Raw genomic sequence first — 21,718 nt, 5'->3', positions numbered from 1 at the left:
CATCCCCGCCGCCAGCGCTGCCCTCTTCCCCACCCCCGCCCCCGCCGCCGCCATTGCCGCACTCCCTCAATCTCCCTCCTCTGCTCTCCTCGCCTCCTGCACCGCCATCTCCCCCTCCCCCGCCCCCGCCGCCGCCATCGCCCCCCACTTGCCCCAGCGCCCACCGTCAAAGCCCCCATTGTCGCCGCCGCCATCGCCGCCCTGGCGCCATCCTTTCGGTTGCCATCGCCTACCTCCCCACCCTCCCTTGCCTCCGCCGCTTCTCCCGCTGCCGCCGCCTCAGCCGCCTCCTCCACAGCTGCCCACGCCGCCGCCGCGGGGTCCTCCTACAACTCCCAAGCCCAGGGTTGCCTGCTGGTGCAAGCCTCCACCACCCTTGGGCGTGCGGTTGAGGGTAAACCCCATTCCCACGTCCCCCTGGTCTCCCGGTCCCACCGTCCCCCCAACCCCCTGTCTCCCGGTCCCCCGGTTCCCCCGTCCCCCCATACCCCAGTCCCCTGGTCTCCCTGTCCCCACGTACCGCCATCCCCCCTTCTCCTGATCCCCCGTCCCTCGGTCTCCAGGTCCCGCCGTCCTCCTGTCCACCCGTTACCCCGTCCCCCCTTACCCCCGTCCCCCTCGTCCACCGGTCTCCCGGTTCCCCCGTCCCCCCATCTCCCGGTCTCCCTGTCCCCCGGTCCCTGGTTCTCTCCATCAGCCCGTCCCCGCATCCCACGGTCTCCCGGTCCACCCGTCCCCTCGTCCCCCGGTTCCCCCGTACCCCCATTCCCCAGTCTCCCATTCCCCCGGTCTCCCGGTCCACTCGTCCACCGGTCTCCCGGTACCCCGGTGCCCCAGTCCAACCGTGCCACCATCCCCCTGACCCCCGTCCCCCGGTCCCCCTGTCCCCCCGTCCCCCGGTCTGCCGGTCCCACTGTCCCCCCGTCCCCGGTCTCCTAGACCCCCGGTCTACCGGTCTCCCCGTCCCCCGTTCTCACAGTCCCCCAGGCCCCCGGACTCCAGGTCCCCCATCCTCCCTTCCCCTGGTCTCCCGTTCGCCTGGTCCCATGGTCCCACCATCCCAGCGTCCCCCCGTACCCCCGTCACCCGGTCTCCCGGTCCTCGATCGATCCCCAGGTCTCCCGGTCCCCCCTTTTCCCCGACTACGGTCTACCGGTCTCCCGTTCCTCCCGTCCCCCCGTCCCCCATTCTCCCGGTCCCTCGGTCTCCCAGTACCCCCATACCCCGTACCCCGGTCTCCTGGTCTTCCCGTCCCCCTGTCCATCGTTACACGGTCCCCCGGTCTCCCGGTCCCCCCGTCACCCGTCCCCCGGTCTCCCGGTCCCCCAGTCCCCCAGTCTCCCGGTCCCCCCGTCCCCCCCTCCCCCGATCTCCCAGTCCCCCCGACCCCCATTCCCTGGTCTCCCGGTCACCCAGTCTCCTGATTCCTTGGTCTCCCGGTCCACCGGTCCCACCGTCCCACTGTCCCACCGTCCCCCGGTCTCCCGTTCCCCCGGTTTCCCGGTCCCCTGGTCTCCCGGTCCCCTTTTGTCCCGGTCTCTCGGTCCCCCGGTCTCCCAGTCCCGCGATCCCCCGGTATCCCGTTACCCCGCCCCCCGCCCCCGGTCCCCCGGTCCCCCGTTCCCCCGTCCCCCCGTCCGGCGATCTCCCGGTACCCCGATCCCCCGGTCTCCCGGTCCCCCCGTACCCCGACCTTGGTCTCCCGGTTCCCCGGTCTCCCGTTCCCCCGTCCCCCCGTCACCAGTCTCCCGGTCACCTGGTCCCCCCTTCCCCCCGACCCCCACTTTCCCGGTCCCCCGGTCCCCCTGTCTCCCGGTCCCCCCCACCCCCAGTCCCCCGGTCTCCCGGTCCCCCCGTCCCCCCTTCCCCCTATCTCCTGGTCTCCCGGTACCCCGTCCCCCCTTCCCCCGGTCTCCCGGTACCCGGGTCTCCCCGTCCCCCCTTTCCCCGGTCTCCCCGTCCCCCAGTCCCCCTGTCCCCTTCCCCCTGTCTCCCAGTCCCCTGGTCTCCTGGTCCCCACGTCCCCCCGTCCTCCGGGCTCCCGGTCCCCCCGTGGCCACGTCCACCGGTCTCCTGGTCCTCAGGTTCCCGGTCCCCCCGTCCCCCCGTCCCCCTGTCTCCTGGTCTGGCGCTCCCCCGGTCTCCCGGTCCCCCAATCTCCCGGTCCCCCCATCCCCCGGTCTCCCCGTCCCCCGATCCCACCGTCCCCCCGTCCCCACGTCCTTCGGTCTCCCCGTCCCCCTGTCTCCCGGTCCCCCCGTACCCCCGTCCCCCTATGCTGGTCTCCCCGTCCCCACGTCCACTGGTCTCCCGGTCCCCCCGTCCCCCCATACCACGTTCTACCGGTCACCATGTCCCCCGTTCCCGCCATCCCCCTGTTCCCCGGTCCTTTGGTCTCCCGGTCTCCCGATCCCCCCGTCCCCCCCGTCCCCCGGTCTCCTGGTCTCCTGGTCCCCCCGTACCCCCGTCCCCCGGTATCCCGGTCCCCCGGTACTCCCGTCCCCTCAGTCCCACCGTCCCCCAGGTCCCTCCGTCCACCTGGTCCCTCAGTCCGCGGTCCCCCTTGCCCTGGTCCACCCGACCCCCCGGTCGCCTCGTACCCCCATCCCCCCATCCCCTGGCCCACTAGTCCACCCATCCCCTCATTCCCCAGTCCCCCCAGTCCCCCAGTCTCCCGGTTCCACGGTCCCCCCGTCCCCCCGGTCTCCCCGTTCCCCAGTCCCTCTGTCCCCCTGACACCCCATCTCCCCATCCCCCGGTCCCCATATCTCCCGGTGCCCCCGTCCTCCGGTTCCCCGGTCCCCCCGTCTCCCAGTCACTCCGTCTCACGGTCCCCCCGTCACCCCTTCCCCCGGTCCCCCGTCCATCGGTACCACGTCTCCCGGTCCCCCCGTCCCCAGGACCCCCATCTCCCGGTCCCCCATTCTCACAGTCCACCCATGCCCCGGTTGCCCCGTCCCCCCGTCCCCCCGTCTCCCATCCTACGGTACCCCGTCATCCGGTCCCCCGTCTCCTGGTCCCCTGTTTCCCGGGCCCCCGGTCTCCCGGGTCCCCCTATCCCCCCGTCCCCCAGTCTCCCATTCCCACATGCTCCCATTCCCCCCATTCCCCCGGCCCCCGGTCTCCCGGTCCCTCTTCCCCCCATCCCCTGGTCTCCTGGTTCCCCGGTCCCTCGTTCTTCCGGTCCCCCCGTCCCCCCGTCCCCCAATCTCCCGGTTCCCCGGTCCCACGGTCCCCCCATTCCTCCCTCCCCTGGTCTCCCGGTCCCCCAGTCACCCCGTCTCCCCGTCCTCCTGTCCCCCGATCTCCCGTTGCCCTGGTCTCCGTGTCCCCTGGTCACCTGGTGCCTCGGTCTCACGGTCCCCCCTTTCCCCCATCCCCTGGACTACAGGTTCCCCGGTCCCCCGTCCACCTGTCTCCCGTACTCCTGGTCCCCCGGTCTCACCGTCCCCCCATCCCCCCATCCCCCAGTCTCCATTTCCCCCAGTCCCCCCGTCTCCCAGTCTCCCGGGCCCCGGTCCCCCTTCCCCGGTCCCCACTTTCACCCATCCCCGGTCCCCCGATCCACCCGTCCCCCCGTACCCCGGTCTTCCATTCCCCCGGTCACCCCGTCCCCCCAACACCCCGTCCCCGGGTCTCAGGGTCCCCCAGTCTCCCGGTACCCCTTTCCCCCAGTATCCCGGTCCCCTGGTCCCCCAGTCTCCAAGTCCCACCGTACCCCTGTCATACGGTCCCCAGGTCTACCGTCCCCCGTCCCCCCGTCCCACGGTCTCTCGGTCCCCTGATCCCCTGGTCCCCCCGTCCCCCCGTCCCCCCGTCTCACGGTCCCCAAGTCTCCCGGTCCCCCCATCCCCCGTTCCCCGGTCTCCCGGTCGCCCGTTCTCCCGGTCCCCACGTCCCCCCATCACCCGGTCTCCCTGTCCCCCGGTCCCACCATCCCCTCAGTCCCCCGTCCCACCGGTCCCTCCGTCCACCCAGTTCTCCTGACCGCGGTACCCCTGGCCCCAGTCCACCCGACCCCCCGGGCGCCTCGTCCCCCGTCTCCCGTCCCCCCTTCCCCCGGTCCCCTGTCCAGCGGTCCCCCGTCTCCCGGTCCCCACATCCCCAGGTCCCCCATCCCCTGGTCCCCCATTCTCGCAGTCCCCGTGTCCCCCGGTCCCCCGTCCCCCTGTCCCTCAGTCCCCCCGTCCCCTGGTCCCCCTTCTCCCATTCTCCCGATCCCCAAGAACCCCATCCCCCGGTCCCCCATTCCCACAGTCCACCCGTCCCCCGGTTCCCCCGTCCCCCCAGTCTCCCATCCCCCAGACCCCGTCCCCCGGTGCCCTGTCTCCCGGTCCCCTGTCTCCCGGTTCCACGGTCTACCGGTCCCCCGGTCTCCTGGTCCCCACGTCCCCCTTTCCCCGGTCTCCCGGTCCCCCGGTCTCACGGTCCCCCTGTGCCCCCATCACCCGTTCTCCCGGTCCCCCGGTTCCTCGTCCACCCATCCCCCCATAACCCGGTCTCATCGTCCCGCGGTCTCCCGGTCCCCCCATCCCACCTTTCCCCGTTCTCTTGGTCCCCGGTCCCCCATCATTCCGTCCCCCCGTCCCCCGGTCTCCCAGTCCCACGTGCTCCCGTTCCCTCAGTCCCCCGTTCCCCCGGCCGACCCGTCCCCCGGTCTACCCGTCCCCCGGTCTACCCGTCCCCTCGTCTCCCCGTCCCCCCGGTCCCCCCGTCCCCCGTTCCCCCGGTCTCCCCGTCCTCTGGTTCCCCCATCCCCCGGTCTGCCCATCTCCCCGTCCCACCGTCGCACCGGTCACACCGTCCGCCGTCCACACGTCCGCACGTCCCCCCGTCCCCCGTCCCCCCGTCCCCCCATCCCCTGGTCTCCCCGTCCTACGGTCCCCCCCCGTCCCCCCGTCCCACGGTCTCCCAGTCCCCCAGTCCCCCCGGTCCCGCGTCTCACTGGTCCACCCGTCCTCTGGTCCCCCGGTCCCCCCGTCCACCGGTCTCCCCGTCCCACCGTCCCCCCGTCCACCGGTCTCGCCTTCTCCCCGTCCCCCCGTCCCCCTGGCCCCCGGTCTCCCCTTCTCCCCGTCCCCCCGTCCCCCCGTCCACCCTGTCTCCCCATCTCTCCGTCTACCCGTCCCCCCGTTGCCCCCGTCCCCCAGTCCCCGGTCCCCCCGTCCCCCGGTCTCGCAGTCTCCCTTCCCCCCATTTCCCTGTCCCCCCGTCCCCCTGGTCCCCCCGTCACCTAGTCTCCCCTTCTCCCCGTCTCCCCATCCCCCTGGTCCCCCAGTCACAGCGTCCCCCGTTCTACACGTCCCCCCGGTCCCCCCATCCCCTGGTTCGCTGGTCTGACCGACCCTGGTCCCCCGTTCCCCCGGTACACCCTTCCCCCGGTCTGCCTGTCCCCCCCCCCGCCGTCCCCTCCGTACACCCGCTCTCCCCGTCCCCCGTTCCCCCGGTCCAACCGTCCCCCGTTCCCCCGGTCCCCCGTCCCCTGGTCACCCGTCTCCACGTCTGCCGTCCCCCCGTCCCCCCGTCCCCCTGCCCCCGGTCTCCCCATCCCTCGGTCCCCGGTTCCCCCGTGCCCTGTTCTCCCCGTCTCCTGGTCCCCCTGTCCCCCGTCACCCTGGTCTCCCAGTCTCCCCGTCCCCCAGTCCCCCCGTTCCCCCCGACCCCCGGTCCTCCGGTCTCCCCGTCCCTTGTCCCCCGGTCTCCCGTCCCCCGGTCCCCCGTTCCCCCTGTCCCCCGGTCTCCCCGTCTCCCCGTCTCCCAGTTCCCCGGTCCCCCTGTCCCCCGTTCCCCCGGTCCCCCAGTCCCCCGGTCTCCCCATCTCCCCGTCTCCCTGTCTCCCCGTCCCCCCAGTCCCACCGTCCCCCAGTCCCCCAGTCAACCCGTCCCCCTGTCCCCCGGTCCCCCCGTCCCCCGGTCCCCCGGTCTCCCCGTCCCTCGTCCCCCCGGTCTCCCGTCCCCCGGTCCCCCGGTCCCACAGTCCCCCGTCCCCCCGGTCCCCCCGTCCCTCCGTCCCCCGGTCCCCCAGTCCCCCCGTCCCCCGGTATCCCCATCTCCCCATCCCCCCGATCCCCAGGTCCCCCGTCCCCCGGTCTCCCCGTCTCCCCATCTCCCCGTCTCCCCGTCCCCCTGTTCCCCCGGTCCCCGTCCCCTGGTCTCCACATCTCCCCTTCCCCCTGTCCCCCCGGTCCCCTCGTCCCCCGGTCTCCCCGTCTCCCCATCCCCCCGGTACCCCAAGTCCCCCGGTCTCCCCGTCCCCTGGTCGCCCGCTCCCCCGGTCCCCCCGTCCCCCTGTATACCCGTCCCCCTGGTCCCCACGACCACCGTTCACCCGTTTCCCGGTCCCCCTGTAACCCTGTCCCCCGGTCCCCCTGTAACCCCGTCCCCCGGTCTCCCCGTCTCCCTGTCCCCCCCTTCCCCCGGTCTCCCCGTCCCCCACTCCCTCGATCCCCCGGTCTCCCCGTTCCCACCGTCCCCCTGTCTCACCGTATCCCAGTCTCCCCGTCCCCCCGTCTCCCCGTTCCCACCGTCCCCCGGTCTCACCGTAACCCAGTCTCCCCTACCCCCCATCCCCCCGTACCCCGGATCCCCGGTCTCCCGTCCCCCTGGTCCCCCCGTCCCCCGGTCTCCCGGTCTCCCCGTCTCCCCGTCCACCGTTCCCCCGTCCCCCGGGTCCCCCCGTCCCCCGACCTCCGGTCTCCCCGTCCCCGGGTCCCTGGTCCCCCCATCCCCCGGTCTCCCCGACTTCCCGTCTCCACTTCCCCCCGGTTCCCCGGTCCCCCGGTCCCCCCGTCCCTCGGTCTCCCCGTCTCACCGTCTCCCCGTCGCCCCGGTACCCCCGTCCCCTGGTCTCCCCGTCTCCCCGTCCCCCCGTACCCCCGGGTTCCCCGTCTCCCAGTCCCCCAGTACCCCCGGGCTCCCCGTCCCCTGGTCCCCCCTTCCCCCCGTTCCCCCGGTCCCCCCGTCTCCCGGTCTGCCCGTCTCACCGTGTCCCCGTCCCCCCGGGCCCCCGTACCCCCGTCCCCCGGTTCCCCGGTCTCCCCGTCCCCCTGGTCCCCCAGTCCCCCGGTCTCCCCGTCTCCCCATCTCCCCGTCCCCCCGGTCCCCCGGTCTCCCCGTCACCCCGGTTCCCCATCCCCCGATCCCCCGTCCCCCGGTCTCCCCATCCCCCAGTCCCCCCGTACCTCCGGTCTCCTAGTCCCCCCGTCTCCCCATCCCCCCGGTCTCCCCGTCTCCCCTCACCTACGTCCCCCCGTCCCCCGGTCTCCCTGTCCCCCCGTCTCCCTGTCCCCTCAGTCCCCCAGTCCCCTGGTCTCCCTGTCTCCCCGTCTCCATGCCCCCCCGGTCCCCCCGTCCTTCGGACTCCCCGTCTCCCCCTCTCCCTGTCCCCCCATCCCTCGTCGCACCGGTCTGCCCGGTCTCCCCATCTCCCGGTCCTCCGGTCCCCCGGTCCCTCCATCCCCGATATCCCCGTCACCCCGGTCACCCCGTCCCCCATTTCCCCGGTCCCCCCATCCCCCGGTCTCCCCGTCTCCCTGTCCCCCCGCTCCCCCAGGTCCCCCGATCCCCCGTCTCCCCGTCCCCCTGTCCCCCGGTCTCCCTGTCTCCCCGTCCCCTCGGTTCCCCAGGTCCCCCGGTCCCCCCATCCCCCGGTCTCCCCGTCTCCCGTCTCGCCGTCCCCCCGGTCCCCCTGTCCCCCGTCTCCCCGTTTCCCCATCCCCCCTGTCCCCGCGTCCCCGGTCCGCCGGTCTACACGTCTCCACGTCCCCCGGTCCCCCGGTACCCCCGTCCCTCGGTCTCCCCGCCTCCCCGTCTCCCCGTACCCCCATTCTCCCCGTCCCCACGTTACCACCGTCCCCCAGTCCCCCGGTATCCCCGTCCCCCCGTCCCCCTGTTCCCTTGGTCTTCCCGTCCCCCCGTCCCCCTGTCCCCCCTTCTCCCCGTTTCCCCGTCCCCTCCGTCCCCCGTCCCCCCATCCTCCCGGTCTCCCAGTCCCCCGTCCCCTCGGTCCCCCCTTCCCCCGGTCTCCCTGTCTCCCTGTCTCCCTGTCCCCCCTGTCCCCCATTCCCCGGTCTCCCCATCTCCCGGTCTCCTTGTCACCCCGGTCCTCCCTTCCCCAGTCCCCCGGTGTCCCCATCCCCCGGTACCCCGTCCCCCGGTCTCCCCTTTTCGCCGTCCCCCTGTCCCCCGGTCCTCCGGTCCCCCCATCCCCCGGTCCACCCGTCCCCCGGTCCCCCAGTCCCGAGGTCTCCCCTCTCCTTGTCTCCCCGTCCCCCCGTTCCCCCGATCCCTCGGTCCCACCGTACCCCAGTCCCCCAGTCCCCCCGTAACACAGTCTCCCCGTCGCCCCATCCCACCGTCCCCCCGTCCCCCAGTATCCCCATCTCCCTGTCTCCCTGTCCCCCGTTCCCCGTTCCGCCCGTCCACCGGTCTCCCCGTGCCCCCGTCCCCCCGTCTCCCCGGTCTCCCCGTCCGCCCGTCCCCCCGTCCCCCCGGTCTCCCCGTCCCCCCGTCCCGCCGTCCCCCCGGTCTCCCTGTCGCCCCGTCCCCTCGGTCCCCCGGTTCCCCGGTCTCCCTGTCTCCCCGTTTCCCTGTCCCCACGGTCCCCTGGTCCCCCAGTCCCCCCGACCCCATTCTCACCGTCCCCCCGGTCTCCCCGTCCCCCCTTCCCCCCGTCTCCCCGGTCTCCCCATCCCTCCATCCCCCCATCCCTCCGGTCTCCCTTTCCACCCGTCCCCCCATCCCCCCATTTCTCCGTCCCTCCGAGCTTCCCGTCCCCCGTCCCCCCGTCCCCCCGTCCCTCCGAGCTTCCCGTCCCCCGTCCCCTCGGTCCCCTCGTCCCCCGATCCCCCGATCCTCCGGTCCCACCGTACCCCAGTCCTCCGTTCCCCCCGTACCACAGTCTCTCCGTCTCCCCATCCCACCATCCCCCCGTCCCCCGGTCTCCCCATCTCCCTGTCTCCCCGTCCCCCTGTCCCCCATTCCCCCGTCCCCCGGTCCCCCCGTCCCCAGGTCTCCCAGTCTCCCAGTCTCACCGTCCCCCCGGTTCCCCAGTCCCCCGATCCCCCTGTCACCCAGTCCCCCAGTCCCCCGTCCCCCGGTCTCCGCGTCCCCCCGTCCCACCAGTCGCCAGTCCCCCCATTCCCCCCGTCTCCCGGTTCCCCGGTCCGCCCGTCCCCGGGTCTCCCCATGTCCCCGTATCCCCGGTCCCCCTGTCTCCCGGTCTCCCCGTCTCCTGGTCCCCCGTTCCCCCCGTCCCCCGGTCCCCCCGTCCCCCGGTCTCCCCTTTCCACGGTCCCCCCCCCCCCGTCCCCGATCTCCCCGTCGACCCGGTCCCCCGGTCCCACGGTCCCCCGTCCCCCAGTCTCCTTGTCTTCCCGTCCCCCCATCCCCCCGTTGCCCCGTCCCCCCGTCCCTCCGTCCGACCGTCCCCCCATCCCCCCGTCCCTTCAGTCCCCCGGTCCGCCGTCCCCGGTCTACACGTCACCCCTCCCCCAGTACCCCCTGTGTCCCCATTTCCCCGTCCCCCCATTTTCCCGGTGTCCCCGTCCCCCTATCCCACGTTCCCCCCATCCCCCTGTCTCCCCATCTCCCGGTTTCCTCGTCACACCGGTGCTCCCTTCCCCCGGTCCCCTGGTGTCCCCGCCCTCGGTCCCCCGTCGCCCGGTCTCCCTGTCCCCTCGTTCCCTTTCCCTTCGGGCCCCCCCGTTCCCCTGTCTCCCTGTCTCCCCGTCTCCCTGTCCCCTCATCCCCCAGTCCCCCGGTCTCCCCGTCTCCCCATCCCCTGGTCCCCCGGTCCCCCGGTCCCCCCGTCCCCAGGTCTCCCCGTCCCCCCGTCCCCCCATCCCCCCGGTCCCCCCGGTCTCCCTGTCCCCCGGTCCCCCGGTCCCCCGTTCCCCGGTCTCCCCATCCCCCGGTCCCCCGGTCCCCCCATTCCTCGGTCTCCCCGTCTCCCCGTCTCCCCGTCCCCCCGGTCCCCCTGTCCCCCAGTCCCCCCGTCACCCTGTCCCCTGGTCTCCGCGTCCCCCCGTCCCCCCAGTCCCCAGTCCCCCCAGTCCCCCCGTCTCCCGGTTCCACGGTCCCCCCATCCCCCCGGTCTCCCCGTCCCCCCCGGTCTCCCCGTCTCCGCGTCCCCTCCTTCCCCCCGTCCCCCTGTCCCCCCGGTCTCCCTTTCCCCCCGTCCCCTCGGGCCCCCTGTCCCCCGGTCTCCCTGTCTCCTCGTCTCCCTGTCCCCCCAGTCCCCCGGTCTCCCTGTCCTTCGGTCCCCCGGTCCCCCGATCCCCCGTCCCTCGGTCTCCCCGTCTCCCCGAACCTCCGGTATCTCCGTCCCCCCGTCCCCACGTCCCTCCGGTCTCCCCGTCCTTCGATCTCCCCATCTCCCCGTCTACCCGTGCCCCCATCCCCCCGTCGCCCCGGTCCGCCCAATCTCCCTGTCCGTCGATCCCCCGGTTCGCCGATCCCCCTGTTCCACGGTCTCCCTGTCCCCCCAGTCCCCACGTCCCCTGTTCCCACGGTCTCCCCGTCTCCCCGCCCCCCCCGTGCCCCTCTCCCCCGGTCTACCCGTTTCCCCGTCACCCCGGTCCCCGCGTCCCCCGGTCCCCAGGTCTCCCCGTCCCCGCGTCCCCCGGTCTCCCTGTCCACCGGTCTCCCCGTGCCCCCGTCCCGCCTTCTCCCTGGTCTCCCCGTCCCCCCGTCCCCCCGTGCCCCTGGTCTCCCCGTCGACCCCTCCCCCCGTCCCCCCGTCCCCCTGGTCTCCCCGTCGCCCCGTCCCGCCGTCCCCCCGGTCTCCCCTCTCCCCGTCTCACCGTCCCCCCGGTCCCCCTTTCCCCCGGTGCCCACATCCCCCAGTCTCCACATCCACCCGGTCCACCCGTCACCCCGTCTCCCCGGTCTCCCTGTCCCCCCCGTCCCCTCGGTCCACCGGTCCCCCGGTCTCCCCGGCTCCCGGCCTCCCCGTCTCCCCTTCCCCCTGGTCCCCCCGTCCCCCTGTCCCCCGGTCCCCCTGTCCCCCAATCTCCCCGTCCCCCCGTCCCCCCTTCTCCGGGTCTCCCCGTCTCCCCGTCCCCACGTTCCTCCGTCCCCGCGTCCCCCCGGTCTCCCCGTCCCAAGGTCCCCACGTCCCCGATCTCCCCGTCGCCCCGGTCCCCCGGTCCCACGGTCCCCCCGTCCCCAGTTCTCCTCGTCTTCCCGTCCCCCCATTCACCCGTCCCCCCCGTCCCCCCGTCCCCCCGTCCCTTCAGTCCCCCGGACCCCCCGTCCCCCGGTCTACACGTCACCCCTCCCCCAGTACCCCCTGTGTCCCCGTTTCCACGTCCCCCCATTTCCCAGGTCTCCCCGTCCCCCTGTCCCACGTTCCCCCGTCCCCCGGTCTCCCTGTCCCCCAATCCCCCAGTCCCCCCGTCCCCCAGTCCCCCGGTCCCCCGTCCCCCGGTCGCCGCGTCCCCCCGTCCCCCCAGTCCCCAGTCCCCCCAGTCCCCCCGTCTCCCGGTTCCACGGTTCCCCCGTCCCCGGGTCTCCCCATGTCCCCGTACCCCCGTACCCCGGTCTCCCGGTCTCCCCGTCTCCCCTTCCCCCCGGTCCCCCCGTCCCACTGTCCCCCGTTCTCCCCGTCCTCCTGTCCCCCGGGCCCCCTGTCCCCCGGTCTCCCTGTCCCCCCGTCCCCCCTTCTCCCGGTCTCCCCGTCTCCCCGTCCCCCCGGTCCCCCTGTCCCCCAGTCCCCCAGTCACCCTGTCCCCCGGTCTCCCCGTCCCCCGGTCCTTCCGTCCCCAGGTCTCCCCTCTCCCCGTCTCCCCGGTCCCCCCGGTCCCCCAGTCCTCTGGTCCCACCGTACCCCATTCTCCCGGTCCCCCCGTACCACAGTCTCCCCGTCTCCCCATCCCACTGTCCCCCCGTCCACCGGTCTCTGCGTCCCCCCGGTACCCCAGTCCCCCGGTCCCCCCGTACCCCAGTCCCCCGGTCCCCCCATCCCCCGGTCTCCGTGTCCCACTGTCCCCCCAGTCCCCAGTCCCCCCAGTCCCCCCGTTTCCCGGATCCTTGGTCCCCCCGTCCCTCGGTCTCCCCGTGTCCCCGTACCTCCGGTCCCCCCGTCCCTCGGTCTCCCCGTCCCCATGTCCCCCCTTCTCCCGGTCTCCCCGTCTCCCCGTCCCCACGTCCCTCCGTCCCCACATCCCCCCGGTCTCTCCATCTCCCCATCCCCCCGGTCTCCCGGTCACCCGTCCCCCGGTCTCCCCGTCCCCCCATCCCCTCATCTCCCCGGTCTCCCCGTCCCACCATCCCCCCGTATCCACGGTCTCCCCGTCCCCCCATCTCCCCGTCTCCTCGGTCTCCCCGTCCCCCCCGGTCCCCCCGTCCCACGGTCTCCCCGTCCCCCTGGTCCCCCCGTCCCCCATCCCCGCGGTCCCCCAGTCCCCCGGTGCCCCCATCCCCCAGTCTCCACCTCCCACCGGTCCCCCGGTATCCCCGTCCCCCGGTCCCCTGGTCCCCCCATCCCTTGGTCTCCCCGTATCCACGTCCCCCCATCCCCCTGGTCGCCCCATCCCCCGGTCCCCGGGTCACCTGGTCCCCCCGTCCCTCGGTCTCCCCGTCTCCCCATCCCCCCTGTCCCCCCATCCACCGGTATCACCATGTCCCCATCTCCCCGGTCCCATGATCCCCCGTCCCCCGGTCTCCCCGTCCCCCCGAACCCCCTGTCTCCCCGTCTCCTCATCCCCCCGTCCCCCCGGTCTCCCCGTCCACCGGTCTCCCTGTCCCCCCGTCCCCCTGTCTATCCGGTCTCCCCTACCCCCCGTCCCCCTGTCCCCACGGTCTCCCCGTCCCCCCATCCCCCTGTCTATCTGGTCTCCCCTTCCCCCTGTCCCCCCGTCCCCCCAATCTACCCATCCCCCCGTCCCCCCGTCCCCCCGTTCCGCCGTCTCCACGTGCCCTCCGTCCCCCCGTAGCCCGTCCCCCTGGTCTCCCTGTCCCCCCATCACCTCGGTCCCACCGTCCCCTGTCTCCGCGTCCCCCCGGTACCCCAGTCCCCCGGTCCCCCGTCCCACGGTCTCCCCATCCCCCCGTCCCCCGGTCCCCCAGTCTCACCGTCCCCCGGTCCCCTGGTCCCCCCGTCCCCCGGTCTCCCCGTCCCATGTCCCCCCTTCTCCCTGTCTCCCCGTCTCCCCGTGCACAAGTCTCCCTGTCCCCCCATCCCCCCGTCCTTCGTCTCCCTGGTCTCCCCGTCCCCCCGTCCCCACGTCCCCCCGGTCTCCCATCTCCCCGTCAGCTCCGTCCCCCCGTCCCCCTGTCCCCCCGGTCTCCCTGTCCCCCCGTCCCCTCGGTCCCCCCGTCCCCCGGTCTCCTTGTCTCCCCGTCTCCATGTCCCCCTGGTCTCCCCATCCCCCAAGTCCCCCGGTCCCCCGGTCTCCCCGTCCCTGGTCCCTCCGTCCCCCGGTCTCCCCGTCCCCCGGGCCCCCGGTCCCCCCATCCCCTGCTCTCCCCGTATCCCCGTCTCCCCGTCCCCCCGGTCCCCCCATCCCCCGGTTTCCCCATCTCCCTCTCTCCCCATCCCCCTGTTACCCCAGTCCCCTGGTCACCAAGTCTCCCCGTCCCCCCGGTCCCCCGTCCTCCGGTCTCCCCGTCTCCCCGTCTCCCCGTCCCACTGTCCCCCGTCGCCCCTGTCCCCCCAGTCTCCCCGTCCCCTGGTCTCCCGGTTCCCAGGTCCCCCGGTGTCCCCGTCTCCCAGTCTCCCCGTGACCCCAGTCCCCCCATCCCAGGGTCTACCCATCTCCCAGTCGCCCCGTCCCCCCAGTCGCTCCGGTCCCCCGGTCTCCCCGTCCCCCCGGCCCCCCGGCCCCCGGTCCCACGGTCTCCCCGTCTCCCCGGTCTCCCCGTCCCCAGGTCCCCGGTCCCCCCATCCCCAGGTCTCCCCGATACCCCGTCCCTCCGTTCGCCCGGTCCCCCTGTCCCCCGTTCTCCCTGTCCCACCGTCCCCCCGGTCCCCCGTCCCCCCGGTCCCCCGGTCCCCCGTCCCCCGGTCCCCCCGTTCCCCGGTCCCCCGGTCCCCCCGTCCCCCGGTCTCCCCGTCTTCCCGTCTCCACTTTATTCCGGTCCCCCCGTCCCCCGGTCCCGCGGTCCCCCGGTCCCCCGGTCCCCCCGTCCAGGGGTCTCCCTGTCCCCCGGTCTCCTCGTCTTCCCGTCCCCCCGTCCCCCTGTCCCCCCGGTCCCCCCGATCTCCCCGTCCCCCCGTCCCCCTGTCCCCCCGGTCCCCCCGATTTCCCCGTCCCACGGTCCCCCCGTCCCCGATCTCCCCGTCGCCCCGGGCCCCCGGTCCCACGGTCCCCCCGTCCCCCGGTCTCCTCGTCTTCCAGTCCCCCCGTTCCCCCGTCCCCCCGTCCCCCGGTCTCCTCGTCTTCCCGTCCCCCCGTCCCCCCGTTGCCCCGTCTGCCCATCCCTCCATCCCACCGTCCCCCCATCCCCCCGTCCCTTCAGTCCCCCTGTCCCCGTCCCCCGGTCTACATGTCACCCCTCCCCCAGTACCCCCTGTGTCCCCGTTTCCCCGTCCCCCCATTTCCCCTGTCTCCCCGTCCCCCTGTCCCACGTTCCCTCCGTCCCCCGTTCTCCCCGTCCCCCAATCCCCCGGTCCCCCCGTCCCCCAGTCCCCCAGTACCCTGTCCCCCGGTCTCCGCCTCCCCCCGTCCCCCCAGTCCCCAGTCCCCCCAGTCCCCCCGTCTCCCGGTTCCACGGTCCCCCCATCCCCCCGGTCTCTCCATCCCCCCGTCCCCCCGTCCCCCGTCTCCCGGTCTCCCCATCTGCCGGTCCCCCGGTCCCTCCGTCCCCCGGTCTCCCCGTCCCCCCGTCCCACGGTCCACCGGTTTCCCCTTCCCCTGGTCCCCCGGTCTCCCCTTCCCCCGGTCTCCCCGTCATCCTGTCCCAACTTATCCCGGTCTCCCCGTCTCCGTGTCCACCAGTCGCCCTGTCCCCCCGTCCCCCCGTCTCCCCGGCCTCACCGCCCCCCGTACCCACGTCCCCCCGGTCTCCCCGTCCCCCCCGGTCTCCCCGTCTCCGCGTCCCCTCCTTCCCCCCGTCCCCCTGTCCCCCCGTCTCCCTTTCCCCCCGTCCCCTCGGGCCCCCTGTCCCCCGGTCTCCCTGTCTCCCCGTCTCCCTGTCCCCCCAGTCTCCAGGTCTCCCTGTCCTTCGGTCCCCCGGTCCCCCGATCCCCCGTCCCTCGGTCTCCCCGTCTCCCCGAACCTCCGGTATCTCCGTCCCCCCGTCCCCACGTCCCTCCGGTCTCCCCGTCCTTCGGTCTCCCCATCTCCCCGTCTACCCGTGCCCCCATCCCCCCATCGCCCCGGTCCGCCCAATCTCCCTGTCCGTCGATCCCCCGGTTCGCCGATCCCCCTGTTCCACGGTCTCCCTGTCCCCCCAGTCCCCACGTCCCCTGTTCCCACGGTCTCCCCGTCTCCCCGCCCCCCCGTGCCCCTCTCCCCCGGTCTACCCGTTTCCCCGTCACCCCGGTCCCCGCGTCCCCCGGTCCCCAGGTCTCCCCGTCCCCGCGTCCCCCGGTCTCCCTGTCCACCGGTCTCCCCGTGCCCCCGTCCCCCCGTCCCCCTGGTCTCCCTGTCGAACCCTCCCCCCGTCCCCCCGTCCCCCTGGTCTCCCCGTCGCCCCGTCCCGCCGTCCCCCCGGTCTCCCCTCACCCCGTCTCACCGTCCCCCCGGTCCCCCTTTCCCCCGGTGCCCACACCCCCAGTCTCCACATCCACCCGGTCCACCCGTCCCCCCGTCTCCCCGGTCTCCCTGTCCCCCCCGTCCCCTCGGTCCACCGGTCCCCCGGTCTCCCCGGCTCCCGGGCTCCCCGTCTCCCCTTCCCCCTGGTCCCCCCGTCCCCCTGTCCGCCGGTCCCCCTGTCCCTCGATCTCCCCGTCCCCCCGTCCCCCCTTCTCCGGGTCTCCCCGTCTCCCCGTCCCCACGTCCCTCCGTCCCCGCGTCCCCCCAGTCTCCCCGTCCCAAGGTCCCCACGTCCCCGATCTCCCCGTCGCCCCGGTCCCCCGGTCCCACGGTCCCCCCGTCCCCAGTTCTCCTCGTCTTCCCATCCCCCCATTCACCCGTCCCCCCGTCCCCCCGTACCCCCGTCCCTTCAGTCCCCCGGACCCCCCCGTCCCCCGGTCTACACGTCACCCCTCCCCCAGTACCCCCTGTGTCCCCATTCCCCCGTCCCCCCATCACACGGTCCCCCGGTCTCCCCTTCCCCCTGTCACCCCAGTCTCCCCGTCACCCCGTCCCCCCGTCCCCCCGGTCTCCCCGTCTCCCCATCCCCCCTGTTCCCCCGTCTCCCCTTACCCCGGTCTCCCGGTCCCCCTGTCCCCTCTGTCCCCCCTTCCCCGGTCTCCCCGTCTCCCCGTCTCCATGTCCCCCTGGTCTCCCCGTCCCCCCAGTCCCCCCGGTCCCCCATCTCCCCATCCCCCCGGTCCCCCCGTCCCCCGTTTCCCCGGTCTCCCCGTTCCCCGGTCCCCCGGTCCCCCCATCCCCTGCTCTCCCCGTATCCCCGTCTCCCCGTCCCCCCGGTACCCCCGTCCCCCGGTTTCCCCATCTCCCTCTCTCCCCATCCCCCTGTTACCCCAGTCCCCTGGTCACCAAGTCTCCCCGTCCCCCCGGTCCCCCGTCCTCCGGTCTCCCCGTCTCCCCGTCTCCCCGTCCCACTGTCCCCCGTCGCCCCGGTCCCCCCGTCTCCCCGTACCCCGGTCCCCCGGTTCCCCGGTCCCCCGGTGTCCCCGTCTCCCAGTCTCCCCGTGACCCCAGTCCCCCCATCCCCCGGTCTACACATCTCCCAGTCGCCCCGTCCCTCCAGTCCCTCCGGTCCCTCGGTCTCCCCGTCCCCCTGGTCCCCCCCGTCCCCAGGTCCCCCTATCTCCCCGTCTCCCCGGTCCCCCCGTCCTCCTGTCCCCTGGTCCCCCCTTCCTCCCGTCCCCCCAGTCCCCCCGTCCCCCGGTCTCCCAGTCCCCCCACCACCCGTCCCCCGGTCCCCCGGTACCCCCGTTCACCGGTCTACTCGTCTCCCTGTCTCCCCGTCCCCCCATCTCCCGGTACCCCGGTCTCCCCGTCCCCCGGTCCCCCGTTCCCCCAGTCCACTTGTCTCCCCGTACCCCCATCACCACGTCCCCCGGTCTCCCCGTCTCCCCGTCTCCTCGTCCCCCTTGTCCCAACGTCCCCCGGTCCCGCCATCCCCCGATCCCCCGGTACCCCCGTCCCCCGGTCTCACCGTCTCCCCATCTCCCCGTACCCCCTGTCACCCCATCCCCCGGTTCCCCGGTCTCCTCGTTTCCCCGTCTGCTTGTCCCCCGGGTGCCCCCGTCCCCCCGGTCCCCCCGTCCCCCGGTCTCCCCGTCCCCCGGTCCCGCGGTCCCCCAGTCCTCTTGTCTCCCCGTCCCCCCGTCCCCCTGTCCCACCGGTCTCCCGGTCCCCCGGTTCCCCGATCCCCTTGTCCCCCGGTCTCCCCGTCTCCTTGTCCCTCAGGTCCCCCCGTCCCCCGGTTACCCCGTCCCCCGGTCCCCCGGTACTGCCGTCCCCCGGTCTCCCCGTCTCCCCGTCTCCCCGTCCCCCCGGTCACCCCGTCCCCCGGTTCCCCGGTCTTGCCGTCCCTCGGTACCCCGGTCCCCCTGTCCCCCGGTCTCAGAGTCTCCCCGTACCCTGTCCCCCCGGTCCCCTGGTCGCACAGTCCCCCGTTCCCCCGGTCTCCTCGTCTCCCCGTCCCCCAGTTCCCCCGGTCTCCCTGTCCCACGGTCTCTACGTCCCACGGTCTCCCCGTCTCCGCGTCTCCCCATCCCCCCGGTCCCCCGTCCTCCGGTCCCCCGTCACACCGTCGCCCGGTCCCCTTGTCCCCCAGTCCCCCGGTTTCCCCGTCTCCTTTTCCCCCCAGTCCCCCCGTCCCACGGTCCCCCGGTCTCCCTGTCCCACCGGTCCCCCGTCCCCTGTCCCACAGTCCCAGCTTCCCCCCGTCTCCCCGGTCTACCCGACATCCCTTCCGCCGTCCCCCCTGTCTCCCCGTCCCCCCTTTCCCCGGTCCACCGGTCCCCCGGTCCCCCTGTCCCCCAGTCTCCCTGTCCCCCCGTCCCACCGTCCCCCGGTCCCCCGGTCTCCCCGTCCCCCCGTCACCCCGGTCTCCCCGTCACACCGTTACCCCGTCCCCCCGGTCTCCCGGTCCCCCTGTCCCATCTGTCCCCCCGTCCCCCGGTCTCCCCGTCTCCCCGTCTCCATGTCCCCCCGGTCCCATCGTCCTCCGGTCTCCCCGTCTCCCCCTCTCCCCGTCCCACTGTCCCCCGTCGCCCCGGTCCCCCCGGTCTCCCCTTCCCCTGGTCCCCCGGTTCCCTGGTCCCCCAGTGTCCCCGTATCCCAGTCTCCGCGTCCCCCTAGTCCCCCCATCCCCCGGTCTACCAGTCTCCCAGTTGCCCCGTCCCCCCAGTCTCCCCGGTCCCCCGGTCTCCCCGTCACCCCGGTCCCCCCGTCCCCCGGTCGCCTGGTCTCCCCGTCTCCCCTTCCCCCCGTCCCCCCGGTTCCCCCGTCCCCCGGTCTCCCAGTCCCCCCATCCCCCCGTCCCCCGGTCCCCCGGTACCCCCGTCCCCCGGTCTCCCCGTCCCCCGGTTCCCCGTTCTCCCCATCCCTCGGTACCCCAGTCCCCCCGTAACCCGGTCTCAGAGTCTCCTTGTACCCTATCCCCCCGGTCCCCTGGTCGCACCGTCCCCCGGTGCCCCGGTCTCTTTGTCTCCCCGTCCCCCCGTTCCCCCGGTCTCCCCGTCTCCGCGTCTCCCCGTCCCCCGTTCCCCCCGTTATCCGGTCCCCTGTAACACCGACGCCCGGTCCCCCAGTCCCCCCGTCCCGCAGGCTCCCCGTCTCCTTGTCCCCCCGGTCCCCCAGTCCCCCAGTCCCCTGGTCTCCCTGTCCCACCGGTCCCCCCGTCCCCCTGTCCCCAGGTCCACGCTTCCCCCCGTCCCCCCGGTCTCCCCGTCTCCCCTTCCACCCGTCCCCACGGTCCCCCTGTCCCCTGGTCTCCCCGTGCCCCAGTCCCCCCGTCCCCCGATCCCCCGGTCCCCCCGTCCGCCGGTCTCCCCGTCTCGCCGTCCCCCCGGTCCCCCAGTCACCACTTCCCCCGGTCTCCCCGTCTCCCCGTCCACCGTAACCCCGGGACTCCCCGTCCCCCATTCCCCTGGTCCCCCAGTCCCCCATTTTCCCGGTCCCGCCGTCCCCGGGTCTCCCCGTCACCCCGGTCCCCCAGTCCCCCGGTCACCCCGTCCCCTGGTCTTCCCGTCTCCCCGTCCCCCCGTACCCCCGGGTTCCCCGTCTCCCAGTCCCCCTGTACACCCGGGCTCCCCGTCCCCGGGTTCTCCCTTCCCCCCGTCCCCCGGTCTCCCCGTCTCCCTTTCTCCCCTTCCCCCGTCCCCCGGTCTCCCCGTCTCCCTGTCTCCCCATCCCCCCGGTCCACCCGTCCCGCCATCCCCAGGTCTTCCTGTGCCCCGGTCCTCCGGTCCCCCAGTCCCCCGTCCCCAGGTCCCCCCGTCCCCCCGTCCCCCTGTCTCCCATTCCCCCGGTCTACCGGTCCACTGGTCTCCAGGTCCCCCGGTCTCCCGGTCCTCCAGAACCCCTGTCTCCCGAACACCCCGTCCCCCTGTCCACCGGTGTCCTGGTCCCACCATCCCCCGGTCTCCCGGTCTCATGTCAACCCGTCCCCCCGTCCCCCCTTCCACCCGTACCCTGGTCTCCCGGTCCCCCGGTCCCCCGGTCTCCCGTTCCCTCCGTAGCCCCTTCCCTAGGTCTCCCGGTCCCCGATTTCCCAGTCTCTCTGTCCCCCTGTTCACTGGTCTCCCGTTCTCCCATCCCCCCATTCAGCGATATACCGGTCACCCATTCTCCCGGTCCCCCAGTCCCCCCGTCCCCCTTTCCCCGGTCCGCCGGACTCCTGGTCCCCCCCGTCCCCCCGTCCCCCGGTCTCACGTTCCCCCTGTCTCCCGGGCCCCCCGTCCCCCCGTTCACCGGTCTCCCGTTCCCCCTGTCTCCCGGTCCGCCCGTCCCCCCGTCCCCCGGTCTCCCGATCCGCCGGGCTCCTGGTCCCCCCGTCCCCCCTTCCCCAGCTCTCCCGGTCCCCTGTCCCCCCGTCCCCCATTCCCCGGTCTCCCTTTCCCCCGGTCTACCGATCCACCTGTCCACCGTTCTCCCGGTTCCACGGTGCCCCGGTGCCCTCGTCCCCCCGTCCCCCGTTCTCCCGGTCCCTCGGTCTCCCTGTCCCCCCGTCCCCCCGTCCCCCAATCTCCCGGTCCCTCGGACTCCTGATCCCCCCATCCCCCCATCCACCTGTCTCCCAGTCAACCCGCCCCCGGTCTCCCTGTCCACTCATCCCCACGTCTACCAGTCTCCCGATCCCCCGTCCACCCGTTCACCGGTGTCCCGTTCCCCCGGTCTGCCGGTCCCCTCTTCCCCCGTCCCCTGGTCTCACGGTGCCCAGGTCCCAACGTCCCCCCGTCCCCCGGTCTCCCGTTCCCCCGGCCTCCCGGTCCCCGGGTCCCCCAGTCCCAACTTACCCCGATCTCCCGGTCCCCCGGTCCCCCCGTCCCCTGGTCCCCCGGTCTCCCCATCCCCGCGGTTCTCCCGTCCCCTGCTCCCCCGGTCTCCCCGTCGCCCTGGTCCCCCCGTCCCCCCGTCCCCCTGTGCCCCGGTCCCCCCTTCCCCCATCCCCCCGGTCTCCCCGTCTCCTTGTCTCCCCTTCCCCTGGTCACCCCGGTCCCCCAGTCCCCCGGTCACCCCGTCCCCTGGTCTCCCCAGCTTTCCGTCCCCCCGATCCCCCGGTCCCCCTGTCCCCCAGTCACACCGTCCCCCGGTCTCCCCGTCCCCCTGTCCCCCCCGTCCCCCCGTCCCCCCGTCCCCCTGTGCCCCGGTCCCCCCTTCCCCCATCCCCCCGGTCTCCCCGTCTCCCCATCTCCCCGTCACCCCGGTCCTCCGGTCTCCCCATCACCCCGGTCCCCCCGGTCCCCCGGTCTCCCGTCCCCCCGTCCCTCGGACCCCATTCTCCCCGTCCCTCGGTACCCCGGTCCCCCCGTCACCCGGTCTCCCAGTCTCCCCGAACACTGTCCCGCCGGTCCCCCGGTTCCCCGTCCCCCGGTCTCCCGGTCTCCCCGTCTCCCCGTCCCCCATTCTCCCGATCTCCCCGTCCCCCGGTCCCTCTGTCCCCTGGTCTCCCCGTCTCCCCGTCCCCCTGTCCTTCGGACCCCGTCTCCTGGTCCCCCTTCCCCACCTCCCCCTGTCCCCCGGTCCCCCGGTCTCCCCGTCTCCCCGTCTTCCGTTCTCCCGGTCTCCCCGTCCCCAGGTCCCTCCGTCCTCCCGGTCTCCCCGTCTCCCCGTCTCTCCGTCCCCCCTTCCCCCGTCCCCTGGTCCCCCGGTCCCCGCGTCCCCCGGTCTCCCGGTCTCCTTGTCTCCCCTTCCTCCCTGTCCCCCATCTCCCGGTCCCCCCGTCACCCCGTCCCCCCGGTCCCCCCGGTCTCCCCATCCCCCCGTCCTCCCCTCCCCCCTGTCTGCACCTCTCCCCGTGCCCCCGTCCCCGTGGTCCAGACGTCCCCCGGTCTCCCTGTCTCCCCTTCTCCCCGTCCCCCCGTCCCCCCGTCCCCCTGGTCCCCCCGGTCTCCCCGTCCCCCCATCCCCCAGTCCCCCGGTCCTCCCCTTCCCTTGGTCCCCCGGTCCCCCCGTCCCCCGGTCTCAGCGTCCCC

Source organism: Rhinolophus sinicus, chromosome 9 (assembly GCF_057876585.1).
Source record: "Rhinolophus sinicus isolate RSI-liver-muscle chromosome 9, RSI-T2T, whole genome shotgun sequence".
NCBI lineage: Eukaryota > Metazoa > Chordata > Mammalia > Chiroptera > Rhinolophidae > Rhinolophus > Rhinolophus sinicus.
The sequence above is the reverse complement of the archived record's forward strand: the minus strand, read 5'-3'. Positions refer to the sequence as shown.